This window comes from Amphiura filiformis, chromosome 11 (genome assembly GCF_039555335.1).
Source record: "Amphiura filiformis chromosome 11, Afil_fr2py, whole genome shotgun sequence".
Lineage (NCBI taxonomy): Eukaryota > Metazoa > Echinodermata > Ophiuroidea > Amphilepidida > Amphiuridae > Amphiura > Amphiura filiformis.
The window spans coordinates 33698582-33714762 of record NC_092638.1 but is presented as its reverse complement, the minus strand read 5'-3'; positions in this window follow the sequence as shown (position 1 = coordinate 33714762).

The window sequence follows — 16181 nt, the reverse complement described above, 5'->3', positions numbered from 1 at the left end:
CACCAGTTCTTCGAAATGGCAAAAAAAACCACCAAAAAACAATTTTTAAGTTAAATATGCAAATTAGCTACCTAATTTGCGCCAAAAATTGCAGGCACTTACCACCACCCTACCAAGTTATACCCCAATACACCTCACCAGCTCCGAGAAACTGCCGCTTACCACAACCTCATCAAGTTACATCCTTATACGCCTCACCAGTTCTTCGAAATGGCAAAAAAAACCAAAAAACAATTTTAAGTTAAATATGCAAATTAGTTACCTAATTTGCATATTTTCTGCAAAAACATTTTACACCCAGAAAAAAAAGTTACACCCAGATACACCTCACCAGCTCCGAGAAACTAACCTGGAAGCCAAAGGCATTTAAAAACAAAGTTCACACAATACAAATGTATACTACAGGGTGTCCCAAAAAAAAGAGGCCCCACATTGCGCCCTCTTTTTCTCCTATTTCTGAAACGTTGATCAAATATATCTTGGTATGTAAAGAAACCCTTAATCGTTAGCTTTAATAAACCAAAACAATTCTTTCAATCGGCTCACAATTTTTGAAGATATGCCCTCTTTAAGAAATGTACCCGTTTTTCACTCTGTCCACGGATGAGGTTTGCCTACATCAAAGATTTAAACGAAACACACGGTTAATGACATTGATAGATAATAGCATTAGTCTTGGGAAAGCATTCACTATAAGCGAGGATCACCAGCTAGCTTCAAACATCTTCGCAACCCCGTATTACTGCTGCATTCGCAAGTATCCGGCGCACAAGGCCTTAAGGATGGTACGCAACGCAATTAATGCAATGAGAACTAGGGCTGAAACCTGTATTCGTCACGGAGGCAACCAGGTAGAGGGCAGAGCAGCACAGTAAACTCACTTCAAAAGAACCAAAGACAAACTAAACAGCCCTTTTCAGGGCTACCTTTTATTCCAAAAAGAGAAATGACTTATGTTGTCAATAAAAAGAAAGCAAGAAACGAGATAGTAAGTAATTGCAAGTATAGCAAAAGAAGTGCCATCCCACATCAATTTCGCCCAAATTAATGACACTTAACAAAATCCATAACCCATAAACCCACCGGTAAAGCCCATTCCCTTAAATAAAGTTATTTTATAAAGTTATCATCGAGGAATGTTTTATATTCATGCATGGTATATGCACTTTTCAATCTTTGAAGTAGCCAAACCTCCTCCGTGGACAGAGTGAAAAACGGATACATTTCTTTGAAAGGACATATCTTCAAAAGTTATGAGCCTATTGAAATAATTGTTTTGGTTTATTAAAGCTAACGATTGAAGGTTTCTTTACATACCAAAATATATTTGATCAACTTTTCAGAAATAGGAGAAAAAGAGGGCGCAATGTGGGGCCTCTTTTTTTTGGGACACCCTGTATAAGACCCCATTATAGCATAAGGCAATTTATAAGTAATTTTAAATGATTTTAAACATGTTAAATGTGACGTATAAAATTTGTCTATAATATAACACAGTGAGATATAAAATGTAGGGATTTGGGTACTTTTTGTTCAATTTTCACAGAAATTGAAGGATTTTGACCTATGTTTTTGTTTGTCTGTTTACCCCTGGGTCGCTGAAACAAAGAATTACTTTAATTAAATCACCTAATTTATAATTAATAAAGGACAAAGAAAGATAAAAGCAAAAGTATGCTTCATTTAGTTAAAACAATAGTAACATCCTTGTTGTGTACAAAAATATAACTCTATACGACAATGCAAATCAGGATCAATTCATGGACTAAGTGCACAGGGAAATGTTGAGTATGTAAATTAAATGGAACAGCCAAAATGCCAATGGGTATTTAATTTAACTAGAACAGCCTTAAATTGATATCGATATTAATACTGACGTCACAGATTCGATTTGTCACGTGATCGCCAAACCTGTACTAAAGGTGTCAGTTCTGCAGGAACTGACACAAAAATTGTTCAGCCATAAAAAAATACGCGTGTCTACGCCAAAACAACTTAAGCAAATCGTAGATCCATACTTTGCGCTCATTTTAGTAATAAAATTGTTGCCCCACCTTACCTGGTGGTAGGACCGACCATCAAAGATGCCCATAGAGGGGGTGGAGAGGCTTGCTATTTTGGCCACCACTTGAATTTCTTAGCATAGGGCAGCCATTTGAGATTTCATCAACTATCTAAATGACTTGGTCATGTACACTATATATGTCACAAACATAATTATATACCTAGACACCAATATCGCTACCATCGGCCTGAGAATATCTTTTAAGTAATTTTTACTAAAATTCATAATTTTAGCCGCCATTTTGAATTTTGGACCAAAGGGCAGCTATTTTGCGTTTTGTAAACTAGCTAAATAACTTTGCCATGTCTACAAACACATAACTGGACACCAAAATCACCACCATCGGCCTGTATGCATAAGAATGCCGTTCAAATAATATAGACTTATACATGTTATATATATTATTTATATAAGGCTTTTTATCGATACAATAAAAACACGTATTTGTTATTGTCCAACAAGACTAACCCGATGTGGACAATATTAAAAATGATATTGTGCGATTCAAAAATAATATTGTGCATCAGCCATCGCGCGTCCCCATTGTCACGACATCTGACAGCACCAACACGCATCACAATACAACGACACTACAACACGGCCACCAGGAGATTTTACAAGTAAAACCACAAACTTAATTTGCCGCAATTCTGGACGATGAATTACCTAGGAAATATAATCCACATCTACAAATAAACCTGTATATTTTCCAAATTTGTCTTTGGGGAAGGAAAGAGCAGAAAACAAGAAGGTCAAAAGATTAAATTTTCATTTTACCGTAGAGAGAAAGCCTGATATAAATAATAATAATAATATTGAATGGCCTTTTTTCGTGTGATACAAGAATATATTGCACTCGATAGAAAAATATTGCACTCGGCCATTTTGAATTTTTTGGTGTAAAGCAGCCATTTTGGATTTTGATAAATTAGGTAAATGACTTTTTCATGTCCACAAACATATACATAGACACTCAAATTACCACCATCGGCTCGAAAAAGACGTTCAAATTTTGGTCGCCATTTTGAATTTTGGAACATAAGGAGGCCATTTTGGATTTAGTTAACTGTCTAAATGAGTTTCCGATGTCCATAAACATATATGTAGACACCACAATCACCACCATTGGCCTTAGAATACGTTTTAAGTAATTTTGACCCCCATTGTAGGAGCATATCCCCCGAAAAAAAATTGGGCTCATTTGAAAATAAAGAGAGCCTGACTGGGCACACGGTCATTGCCGGGCGCCATTGTTAGGACTTAATAAACTGTGACAAAATCTTTCCGTAATACTAGTTGCACGAAGGTGAATCAATCGACCACAAAGGGATACAAGCATCAATATTGGTATACACTCCTTGTAAATTGTCTGATTCCTTATTACCAGAGTAATATTTTAGAGTTGCCATTTTAAATGCACAAAGGGAACCAGTTGACTAAACGTTTTCTTTCATAATCGGTGATCCAAAAGTATTGTATATGCAAATTATGCTGCTTGTATCATCATGTTCTCAGTTGGAATCAATAATAGACCAATTTGCCCAACTATCAGTTTATGTAAGAAATCTGTTGCTATTGTTACTTAGATTTCTGACCCAGTGCACCTTCCCGATTTCTTTTCATAATCGACCCATGCTGGTGCAGGTGTACATAATGTATAAAGGGACGATACATTGCAGAGACACGTATTGGAAGCACTTTTTAATGGTTTGAGAACAAACTTGAAGAATCACAGGTATGTAATTTGGTAAACTATGCATTTAATCGATTTGCATGTTTCAATGATAATCAAATACCTGTATCGATTACACTTAGTGCTTTGTGCTTGAAGGCATTGGTCAGAATAACTCCCTTCTAAATTTAATTATAATACAATCACGCTAGTGCGGCCCTTTGATGTTTTCAAAACAAATCGAGAGACAACCTCTTTAACTAGGGCAATTCCCACTTGGTCCAATCCCATTTGGTCCAAATCCCACTTGGTCCAGTCCACGTTAGTCCAAGCTCGCTAAGTCCATGTCCCACTATGTCCATGTCCCACTATGGCCATGTCCCACTTTGGCTATGTCCCACGCAGGTCATGTCCCACTTAGGTCATGTCTCTCTTATGTCATGTTCCACTTTGGCCATGTCCCACTAGGGCAACGTCCCACGAGTCCCATGTCCCACTTAAGCCATGTGTTATCTCACTATGCAAACTTCTTTGTGCTGAGTATATAAATTGAATTGCAACTGATTTTGTATGACAAGTATTTTATATTATTATAAATAAAATTTAAAAATGTAATAATAAGAGAAGTGATAAATATAATATGTTGTATGTATGTATTATTGATTCCATTTGGTCATTTTACTGATGGGCCAAATAAATTAATTTCTTGTTTGGATAGATATCACAACAGCTGTTTATCTACGTGTATTATGCATGAAAGTCATTTGAATTAGCCAGGGATATACTGCACTACTACTACTACTACTACTACTACTACTACTACTACTACTACTACTACCACTACCACTACCACTACCACTACCACTACCACTACCACCACTACCACCACCACCACCACCACCACCACCACCACCACCACTTCCATTACCACTACCACTACCACTACCACTACCACTACCACCACTACCACTACCACTACCACTACTACTACTACTACTGCTGCTGCTGCTACTACTACTACTACTATACTACTACTACTGCTACTACTACTATTACTATTACTATTACTATTACTATTACTACTATTACTATTACTAATAATAATAATTGGCGATTTCGATTTTTGTTTAAATTCGTGATATAATACACATTTTTTGTCAAATGATTAAAAATTTATATTCAACAGTCCTCGAAGTAAACTTTATAAATCTAATGCTATGTCCTTTTTAAAAAGTGTATGTAGCTGGGATGAAAAGCCGACGATCAAATGAAAATGTTGACATTTCATATTGAAGATATGGATTTTTCCGAAAACAAGTATCTTCAATAAAAAAAAGGTCAAAATTTTCAAATGATTGTCGGCTTTTCATCCCAGCTACATACACTTTAAGTACATATCATGAGATTTATATAGTTTACTTCGAGGATTGTTAAATATCTAATATTTAGAAAATATCAAATTTTAATAATTTGCCAAAAAATACCGCGAATTTCAAGAAATCAAAGTTATTTGATATCAGAAGGACATTCTCCGTATTCAGAATGTAATTCGATATGTCTGATGTGTTCGCATGTCCCACAAAAATACTGTGCAAACGTTGTTATCAGAGCCCTTAATTTCAGGACTTCAAGCTTTTAACAATGAGTCAAAATGAAAGTGATTCATGGAGACAAAACTTGTTGTTCAGCAATAACTGTGTTATAAAAGTACTAAAATCTTCATAAAATAATTTCAAAAAATAATTCAAAAGAAATGATCCCAGAAAGTGAGGAGGCATGCGGATATAAACATGATAAAGCGAATTAGTTTTTTTTATGTGGACATTTATTATATTTCTAAACTTCCAGATTAGTTGTTTGCTAAAAGTCTTTTTGTGCTTGGTTCTCCGTTTTTTAGCAAAGCATTTTGGTTTTTGCTGTTTTTTTTCTTTACCTAGCCGGTCTTGAGTGAAACCGATTATTTCTTCTTTGGCAAGAGGCCCACTGCGCCTTCATGCTAAAACCAATTTTGACCATCAGTATATATGTTTTCAGAATCTTGCATAGTTGCATGTTATACATCTGTACATAACCTAACTGTCCGATTAATTCACCACTCAGACATTAGCCGCATTTTGTTTGTTTTTAAAGGCTATTATACATAAATTAATATCAGTCTTTCAAAACTGTAGTTGGACCAATAGATTCATGTATCACGCTCAATTCATCCAATATTATTTCAAACTTGGTCATAAGCATCACTGTTCATGTCGAAAGTCACACAAGTGTCATAGGGATCAAACACGTGATTTCAGCTTAAAATGCTACTACTTCCACAAATTGTGGGACTTGCACATTAACTGACATTCGCTGGTGCACAAAGTCAACTCAAAGGTCATTTAAAGATCACTTCCGGACATTTACGAAATACCGCTAATATGCGAAATAAAAGTGCTATATCAACATACCAGTCAAGTTAGATTCTGTGTGTCGATGTGAGTTCGATCCCCTGCGTAGTCTCCGCTGGTTCTTGAGGTAAATTGAAATCCCTCTAACTCGACCGAAAATGTCGCACTGCGCAGGTCGGCAACCAATCACGGGGCGCCTTTGCCCTGTCGTCATACGCGAACTAGTCTTTTTTTTTTTTATCTCTGTCTATCATTATATGGCAAGTAACTAACTGGCTAATTGTGTCGGTTACCTATAGACGTATCCATTTTCACGCATTCCTACCTCAATGGCAGCCATAATTACTGGTCCCCCCTTAGGTCTATTCCACGATTTCCACCTAAAATGTGAAATGATGTGGCCTTGGCGTGGATATTAAACTGCATTCCATCACCCGTGTTACGTGTAGACAAAAGAATGATGAAAGTTTACAACACAATACAATTCAACATCGATTTTTAAGCGGATTTAATCAACAACACCAGTTTGGTGCAGACCCAGTAATGGCCGACTGAATTCTGACCATCGCTTGGCTCGTTGGATTCGTCTATATGAGAACTTGGGCGCGGGAGCTGGTACTGGCTGTGTGGTATGAATACGATGTGCGCTTCTTAGCTGCAAGTCCCTAGCTGTTACTAAATGGTTTTAAGAAGTTCTTTGCCTTCTCTTGCACATGACATATTTCTGCCTACACAATAGATAATAGGCCTATTAATTCCCGTTCATGCCGTCTTTCTTAGCCCCCGTAATTATGTCATTTTACAGCTTTTCACCAATGAATATACACATAATGATCATTTATGCATGGGCAATTTACATTCTTAGTACCTTCTTCTCCTTCAATCTCCATGTCCTTCCTTTGTCCTACTGCTTTTTTCTCATTTTCTTCCTCTGTCTATGCTTCTTCCCCGTCACCCGTCTCTAGTGGGACACAGTGGCGTAACTAGGGTTGGTAGCGCCCGGGGCAAGAAACAAAATTTGCGCCCCTACACCCCCCCCCCCCGCCCGAGAATATCTTAGACGCGGGCAATTTTTGAAACATTTGCGCTCGGGGCGCGCGAAATTTTGGCCAAATAAGGCCTACCACTAATTAATTTTGGTTAGTAGAAGTTAAATAACGGTCTTAAAATGTTCTTTCAATTGATTTTCGCGCGCGAAAATTTTGACTTTCATCGCTTGGAGGGGCGCAGAATCGATGCTGAATTGGTCAATTTGGCGCCCCCCTAAGGGTAACGCCCGGGGCACGTTGCCCCTCTCTGCCCCCGGTAGTTACGCCACTGGTGGGACATGACACACATTCTAGCGGTACCTCTTTTCCTATCATAAATAACGTACCGCATGCCTTGAGTCACTGAAATTCCAGTGTAGTAACTGGATTCCTTGCCCCTAAAATATACATAACATAACTTTTGTTACCAGTGTGTTATTATTTTTTGAGAAAAATGCAAAAATAGTCACAAATTTATAAAGGGGTGTAGTACCACCTTAAGCTTCCAAAAAGCGGCGAGTAAGAAAACAACATGAGTTTTGGTCTAATTTACCTTCTATATTATTAGTAGTTTGCGTTCTGGATTGTTATTTAATGCACATTTGGCGGTCATTTTGAATAATAGCGCCCTCGTGCTTGGGCATACATGTAAATAAAACAGTCTAAACAACTCATCCATTTCAACCCAAGTGTAAGATGCTTCAATAAGTGCATAATATTGCTTTTGCACCAACATGAGCTTTCTTTGGGGATTTCGGCGCCATTTTGAAAAAGCGCCCCCACGCTGACCTTTGAATAACAATTTGTGTCTAAATAGCCTTTTGATTACCAAGAATAAAGAAAACTGTAACATATTTTCTGTCAATTCAACCCTTGAGAGACCTATTTGGAGCATTCGAACGTTACATAATTGTATTTTGGCGCGGGCGGCATAGAACACGCAACACGTGACGTTCGAGGCTGGCGAAAATACAAGGTTGACAGCCCATTCAAAATATACGGTTAGCAGTTATAAATTGAAAAACAATATACTTACAGTGGGGTACTTTGTCGTACCCCAACGGTTTTAGAGTAAGATAATTTTGCTTTGACAACACATAACAAATTTGGAATTGTTTGTGAAGATTTCATGATTATGTGTTAATCCAATGGCGACGTAAAAATTGCGATATCGCATCCACAACTACCTGTTTTGGCGGTCATTTTGAAAAACGCCCTCTACTGAGAGCCACATTTCCCCAAGTTTGGTTCAAAAAATTCTTGTTCAGCTCCCTCAAATAAACAAAACAAAAATCATCGAAACTTTTTCGTCTCAATTCTCGCACGGAAATCCATATTCCGACTCCACTATCATGATGCGTAGATAAATCTGTGCAACGTAGGCATGTTAGGGGGTTTACAATAATTAATTGTATGTCCCTCAAGTAGGCAAAAACAGGGGCCGTACATGCATGTATGGGGCAACTTTTAGTAAGACAAACGAGTCATTAAATGAGCTATTATAACATAGCAACGTTTTTAAACGTTTTACACCGGCAGAACCTCATCCTTGCTGCTGATCTACCACTTCTTTACATTATGTTAACACTTGATTGAGGACAATACAATGGCGAAAGACAGTGCTAGATCGTGGATTGTGTTAGCAATTGTTACCTTGAGCATGTTTCTGGAGATAGGTACCATCAAAGGATTCAGTATTTTATTACCCGACCTCAAAGCTCTCAAGCAGCAACTTGACACGCATACGTGGATTATTGGATCGAGTATTGCAATCATGACGGGGTTTGGTTATACGTCCAGTAAGTGAACACCAGTATTTTGCCAAAAAGTAAATACATGATGTATCAAAATAATTGGTACACATGAATTTGTTTATTGAAAAGCCTGCCTCTTCTAATTGCAATATTGGGTACTTTTCAAATGACCAGAATGCATGGTTTATGAATTTCTATGGCAATTAATCTACACATTAATTCGATCTGATGTTGAATTGTGACTCATCTATCATCAATGACAATTTATGGGTACCAATCAGTTTGATACAACTTATATGAATAAGTTTATTACCCTGAAGTCACTTTATTGAAAATCACGCTCTGTGATTTGTCAAAACGCATCACGTGAAAGCAATTTATTTGAAATAGAGTTATCTGATTGCGTATGTGTATGGAACGTAGTAAAGCGTGCACATACTAAGCAGAGCATTCCACGAGGTTACGCATTTCCGCGATACCCGCTATTATTTGCGACTTAGATACGCGTACGCGCTATACCTGAAATATTTGGGCCAAAAACTGTTATTTTCCGCACTATTTTTGCGGTAAGAAATAAGCCTTGGAAGTTAAACCGTTTAAATAATACGGCGTTTCCCTTTTATATCTAAATTAATAGACATTTTCCAAATTCGTTAAATCATAGGTTGACTTTTGTAGTAAGTTGGATACTTGGGTAGTCATACCAAAGCTGGAAAACTAAGCTGTTTGCCAACTTTTACGCAAACCAGTATATATATCAATATCAAATAAATTGATTGGGATAAAAAATCCAAATCTAACCAAATTATTCTGTTTAAAACCTTCCATTGTAATGATTATTTATTTTCGTGTGTTTTGTGAAGAAACAACATCAAAACGTTACAAATATTCATTTTGGGACAGCCGTAACATAGTCACTGCTGTGTCTTTTTTCTTACAGGGTCTTTCTCCTTTAATCAGGCGGAAGAGGCAGCTGATTACTATGTTTGCGTGTAGCATTATGTGGCACTCAAAATGGACAAATTGACACTCAAACACTCAGCCAGCGTTAAACGCTTGAGTATTATGTGTCCTATATTGTTGGACCCCCTTCTCAAGTCTGGTGAACTGTGTAAAAAGGTCGAGGAAAGAGGTCGCGTAGGAGAAGGTCTCATCTTTTGAAAATCTGCTCAAATATCTCCGGCTATGTGAAGTACATGCTCTAGGAGACTAGTGGTATGCACTAGTGGACATCTATAATGAGAATTCTTTCAAAAGCGAATTGGACAAAACTACTTTTTTAAATCATATGACTGATCGTTGCATAATTCTCACTTTAAATTTCCACTAGTGGTACAGAAGAACCGCTGACCCAAGCTTCATAAAAGTAGTTCGCGGTTTGGCTTTGCCGGGTACGTTAGGGTCAGTAGGGGTCGTTTTATGCATTGACATTGGCCAGTGTCTATGGGGTGCGCACATATTTGAGGTCAACGGGTATGACGGGACCACGGCACCGATGTGTTCGTGGTTTTCGAAGACACAGCGTTTCTATTTATATTTATATCCCTTTGAACTCGTAATTGAATTTCTAACTAAATACCAATTCTGAATTTGATTGAAACAGGTTTGCTAGCAGATGCTTTCGTTAAGATATTCAGCCCCAGAGTTTGCGTTATGACGTCTGGATTGATCGCAAGTATTGGTCTGATTGTGTGCTCTTTGGCTACAAATCCAGTCACGCTGCTTCTAGGCTTGATTTTAACAAGTAAGTCAAACCAGGAAAGTTGAAAAAGAAGGAGGAAGAACGGAATTATATCCTTGAGATAATCCCGTAGGTTATCCTGTCGCACCTATTCATAGTCCTTTATTCTCAAGTAGTTACACATCTACTTGAAAGTAGCCTTTGATGTTATGTGCTTTGCCGACTACGGTTGATTAATTTTCACTCCAGAATTGAAACCATATCCAATGTTTCTATAGATAATTCCTTGAAAGTATGACACGTGTGTGTTAAGTACCTGATGTTGCTCTGCAGGGATACCGCACGTGGATACTATAAGAAAGAAATGTAGTTTTGTAAAGATTCCAAAAAAATCCGCCCATTTTGGAATATATATTAATTATTTAGCAGAGTGTTTTAGGATTTTGTTAGAAACGGGATGATTTTTGATCATCTATATTTTATTGTTTTAATGTATTTTCCTGTCATTTCCTGCAAACCTAATAAAGATATTTTGATAATTGAAAGCGTAACCAAGCGTGCAAAATTATTATTTGCCATGGAACTTCGGTCATATTTTATTTGAATTAAACTGGATGTTAGGATCTGCATGCATGGTATGCATGGCATTGATGGTATACAGACACTGACCTTTCCCTAAAACCAGTAAGCAGCAACTTGTGTATCACACCCGTCATGGGTTCGAACCCTTTTGTCGTATTTTATTGTTAAACCTAAATAGCGTGATTGCTTTTGAATGAGCGGCAACACACATATTTTGTTTGAGGATAGCTGGATTTACATCTTCTCTGGTCAAACAAACAACAGACAACTCATTCAACTTTTAATGTGGTATTGTGAGATTATTTCATAAAAAGGGCGTCGTTCGAAGTTGGTTTTAATTACATGTATAAACAATTGTTGTCCATTTGAATTAATATACTAATCATCATCTGAAATAGTTAAGCTGAAATCTGCAGCTGTTTTTGTGTAAATATTTGTGATTTTGTAATTACAAAGTTGCTTTATTTTCCTTTATACAGATTTTCATTTTCTGTAGATTACTACAAATTTAGAGATCCACTCTATTAAAATAAAGCAAAATGTTTTCATTTGAATATCCCACGAAATCTCTAAGAGTCCCTTAAAATATTCTGATGACTCATTGCGATGGTCGAGAAAAAATATCGGAATCCAGATTGTTGAGGTCTAAACATGTCTAATAGCTTATTCGCTATAGAATAGTGATGTGACAGGATTAATAACCATAACGATAGGCAAAAAACAATTTTTGAATGTATGCCTATCGCCCTGCACTACTCCCCTTTCCAGAAAAATTAATTTCTAATTAAAAAAACTATTTTTTTTGGGATTAGCAAAATATTATCCAGTTTTGCCAAATGAAACATAGCTTAATACTAATCCTTTAGGCAGTCCTAACTGGCAATAAAAGTCAAATTTTAATATTTGGTCAATTTTTGGAAATAAGGGCCAAAAACATGCATTTTTAGGGTGTTCTTCGACCTTCTTCGTATTCTGTGACAATCAGGCCCAAAGACTTGAACAAAGACTAATTTCAAGTTATGCATTCTAATTTTCGGAGAACACATTTTTCTTTCTTTTTCATAACCAATAACCAAAACTAACATATAATATTAAAATTATGAGCTAACTCTTAGCCTATACTCTAGATTTTGAATGCTTAGACTTGTGCCAAGTCTTACAATGTTGTCACTGCAATTGGAATATGGAGTAGACATACGTTGTACACTGCATCGCACCATTGATTATCAAAGAATAGGCATAAAGATCGCTATGGTAATTAATCCTATTACATCACTACTTCTACGGCAAATTCTGATGCTTATTGATAGGGATTTCAGAGATTGTTTCTACAAAATGTTTTGTGTATCACCGAACGACCATGTATATAGGTTGATTTGGTCTTATTTTCATGAAGCATGTAAATAACATTTTCTATCTGAAAGTATTTTTTACTCAATTTTCATTTTGATATCAGACTTGTCTCTATCAGATTGAAGTTAGCCATTTCAGTAGAACATTGATGCTTGTCCCAAATTTCAGGTGTAAAAAAACTCTAAAAAACTATTTTTTCCACGAAAAATGTTGAATATTTTATTGAATTTGTAAAATGTGGCTTCACTAAAACTAGATGTGTTAAATTATTGATGTTAATGTTGATGTTAAAAATCACTGAATATCACCTTTTTGAACTTTCACTCCCAGTTGCAGTTACGATTATATGATGGTTGTAAGAAAACTCTAAATAGCAATTGTCCACGAAACATGTTGTTGAAATATGTTATTTAATGTGTAATGGCCTCACAAAACATGCAAAAACTAGATGTGTGAAATTGTGGATTTTAATGTTGATTTTTTTTATCTTTCACTTCCAATAAAGGTTTCCTTTTAATTCAAGAAACCATTATGATTGGAATCATACCGGATTACTTCGAAAGGTACTTCAATGCCGCTGTTGGGATTTATTCCTGTGGAACAGCACTCGCTATTTTAATATTTCCACTACCAACTCAAATCCTTCTCGATACTTATGGTTGGAGAGGCACCTTGCTTCTACTCAGTGGAATCGTACTTCATTCTGTTCCATGTGGCTCTATTCTGCGTGCGGAAATAAAAGTAGTAAAAAGAGAATACGAGCCAATTTTTGATTTATCAACGTTCAATAGTACGTCTGATGATACAAATGGATCCAATGACTTACCAAGACGCCTAATAAAAAACCTAGGCTTACATCTCATGACAAGAGCTAATTTTGTCACGCGTGTTTTTGTCCAAGCTTTAGCAATGGGGTATATATTTACTGGTTGGATAATCTATATGGTATCATTCGCTGTATCTAAAGGTGCATCTTTGAAAGAGGCTACTATCATAGTTACTAGTGGAGGAATTGGTATGTTAGCAATTAGAATAGGGAACTCTTTGCTGCATAAAATCATGATATACAAACAACTTCTTTACCTATCATCTGCAGTAATGGCGATCTCATTGTCTCTGACGACTGTATTTACAGATTTTATCGTACTTAATATTATCTCAGTTATATTTGGAGCAGCAATGGGCGTGTTTGGTATGGAAATGTACATATCGGCAAATATGAACTCGTGTGATTCTGAACACTTTCACTCTATTGCCTGGTTGCATTTAGGTTTTGGTTGGGCTGCCATACTCAGTGGGTTTGTTACAGGTAAGCTATATACAGGGATACAGACCAGGGATGAAATTGGGATATGACTGTCAGTGAAATAATATATACAAGAATGTAAGCCACCATTTTCCTGCCATTGCGTATCCTAGAACACTACCGCGATTTCTAGACCAGGCTATATCGCGTCCGTGCTCCGCGTTCAAGTAATGAAAATCGCGACTTGCTGCATCCACGGTTAGAATTTTTCAAGCCTGCTACATTGAATTTTTTTAAAAATTTTAAACAGCTTTTTTTAATACCTTTAATTATATTTTTAGCGCATCCATGAACTTAATTGATCAAATACATCAAATCGACCAACAATCCCGCTATCCAGGCCAAGATTTATTCAAGTAAAATACTGTTTCAATCACGAAAATTAACCTAAATCTCGCGCCTACACGTAAGACTTCGCGATAGTGTATTCAGATATCGTTGTCAAGCTCGAGGTGATTGATCCCCGATGATTGACAGTTAGGAATGCGTGTACCGGAGTGCTGACGTGGAACGAATTTACTGTCAGTGGCCTGTACAGACACATACACTACACCAAATCCAATTTCACGCATTCCTACACCTCAGTGGTAGCCATGGCTGGGTCTCCGCTGATTACATCTCACTTGAAATATGAGTGACCTCACGCACTCAACACCCCTCCACACACAGTCACAAATAGCTCATTTTTCGATATCTATTTCAAATATGTACAGTTTGGAAAAATGGCGGATATGATTACTTTTGCTGATAATGTACAATGGACATTCACTGATTGCTTCTCACAATCCCATTCTTATTAAAACAGGTTACTTGTTTGACATGACGGGCAGTTTCACCATTCCATTTAACATCTTGGCAGCCGTATCTTTGGTGGCAACATTATCGCTTGCAGTAGGAGACCTTCTACTACAAGGCAACTCGGTTATGATGTAATTAGCTTATACCACCAAGTGAAACATTTTACATTTACAATACAATGTCTATTCGCAAGCCTATTATTAGTGAAAAGTATTAATATTCGTCCATTTACAGAGGCATTACGTTACATGTAAATCTTGAAAATGATATCGAGGACTTGTGGCTTGGTCAGTGAAGAACGACGACAATGGGACAAATTTATAGTTTACAAAATATTAATGTGATTGAAAGGTCAATCATTGGATTCATTGCTAAAAATGGATTAAAAATAAACGAAATACATCAAAGGGCAATCAAGTTTTGACCTATTTCTCAGTCAATTTAGTCCAATTTGACAAAACAATGCTTCTTTGACCCCTCTCTTAAATGCTTTCTCTGTCCAAGATTTTAACATCCTTGTTGTGAAACGAATGTTTGGAAATGTCCAAATACGTGTAGACGGCCGAAGCTCCACAGCCAGTCGGTCATTTCAAATATTGAGTTTTAGTTTTGGTTTTGGTCACGTGGTTTCCTAATATCCTGCCTAAAGCTCTTGAGTGATGTCGTTATCCATATCTTTGTTTGTACCCTTTGTTAGAAACTTATAATTGGTTTTTTATATAACTGTGCGACCACAGGAAATCAGGTTTGAAGTTACCTTCATCATATAGTTGACTATAGTACAAATATGATTATTGTTTAATTACTACCTGCATGAATGATAATCTTCACAAACGAACCTTCAAGTTGGACATTTATATTTTCAGCAGAATAAAAAAAATTTCTTGATCGATAAAAATATAAATAAAAAAAAAAAAAAAAAATTAATAAATAAAATAAATAAAATGTATATTGAATGACAAATTAAGGGAAGACCCTCATCAAAAACACCCATTATTTTTTTATAGTCATATTTCATTGTCATTCAAGGTATTAAAAGAGCAGATGTGTTTCTTTCACATACTTTTTATTCCACAAAAATCACAATTACGGTTCCCATCTTGCGCGATCAAATGTATTATTTATGTATTTTATTGTTTTTCAAGCAGTGATATTTATTATGTATTTTATTGTTTTTAAGTGGCGATATAATAATATTTTTACAGTAAAAAATCTGTATCTCAAAAACCAAATAAGCTTTTATCATGTTATCTTCAAAGCAAATTGTAATAAATCAAGTGCCTTTTTTTTTTACATGTTGCATGCAATAAATTTTCAAAAAGGTATTTCTAGATATAAACACATTTCCCCCAAAATGAAGATTTTTAACCTTCGGTACACTCTGTGGACCCCATTTTTTAATGGATTTCTATGAAATTCGCTCAGAATGTGTGTCAAGTCATTTGTCAAAAAATGTTGGAATTAGATTTTTGATATTTTTTTTCAATTTTGATATCTGAGCCCATTTTTGGGCCCAAAAATTGCATTAATTTTTAGTTTTTTAAATTTTTTTTTT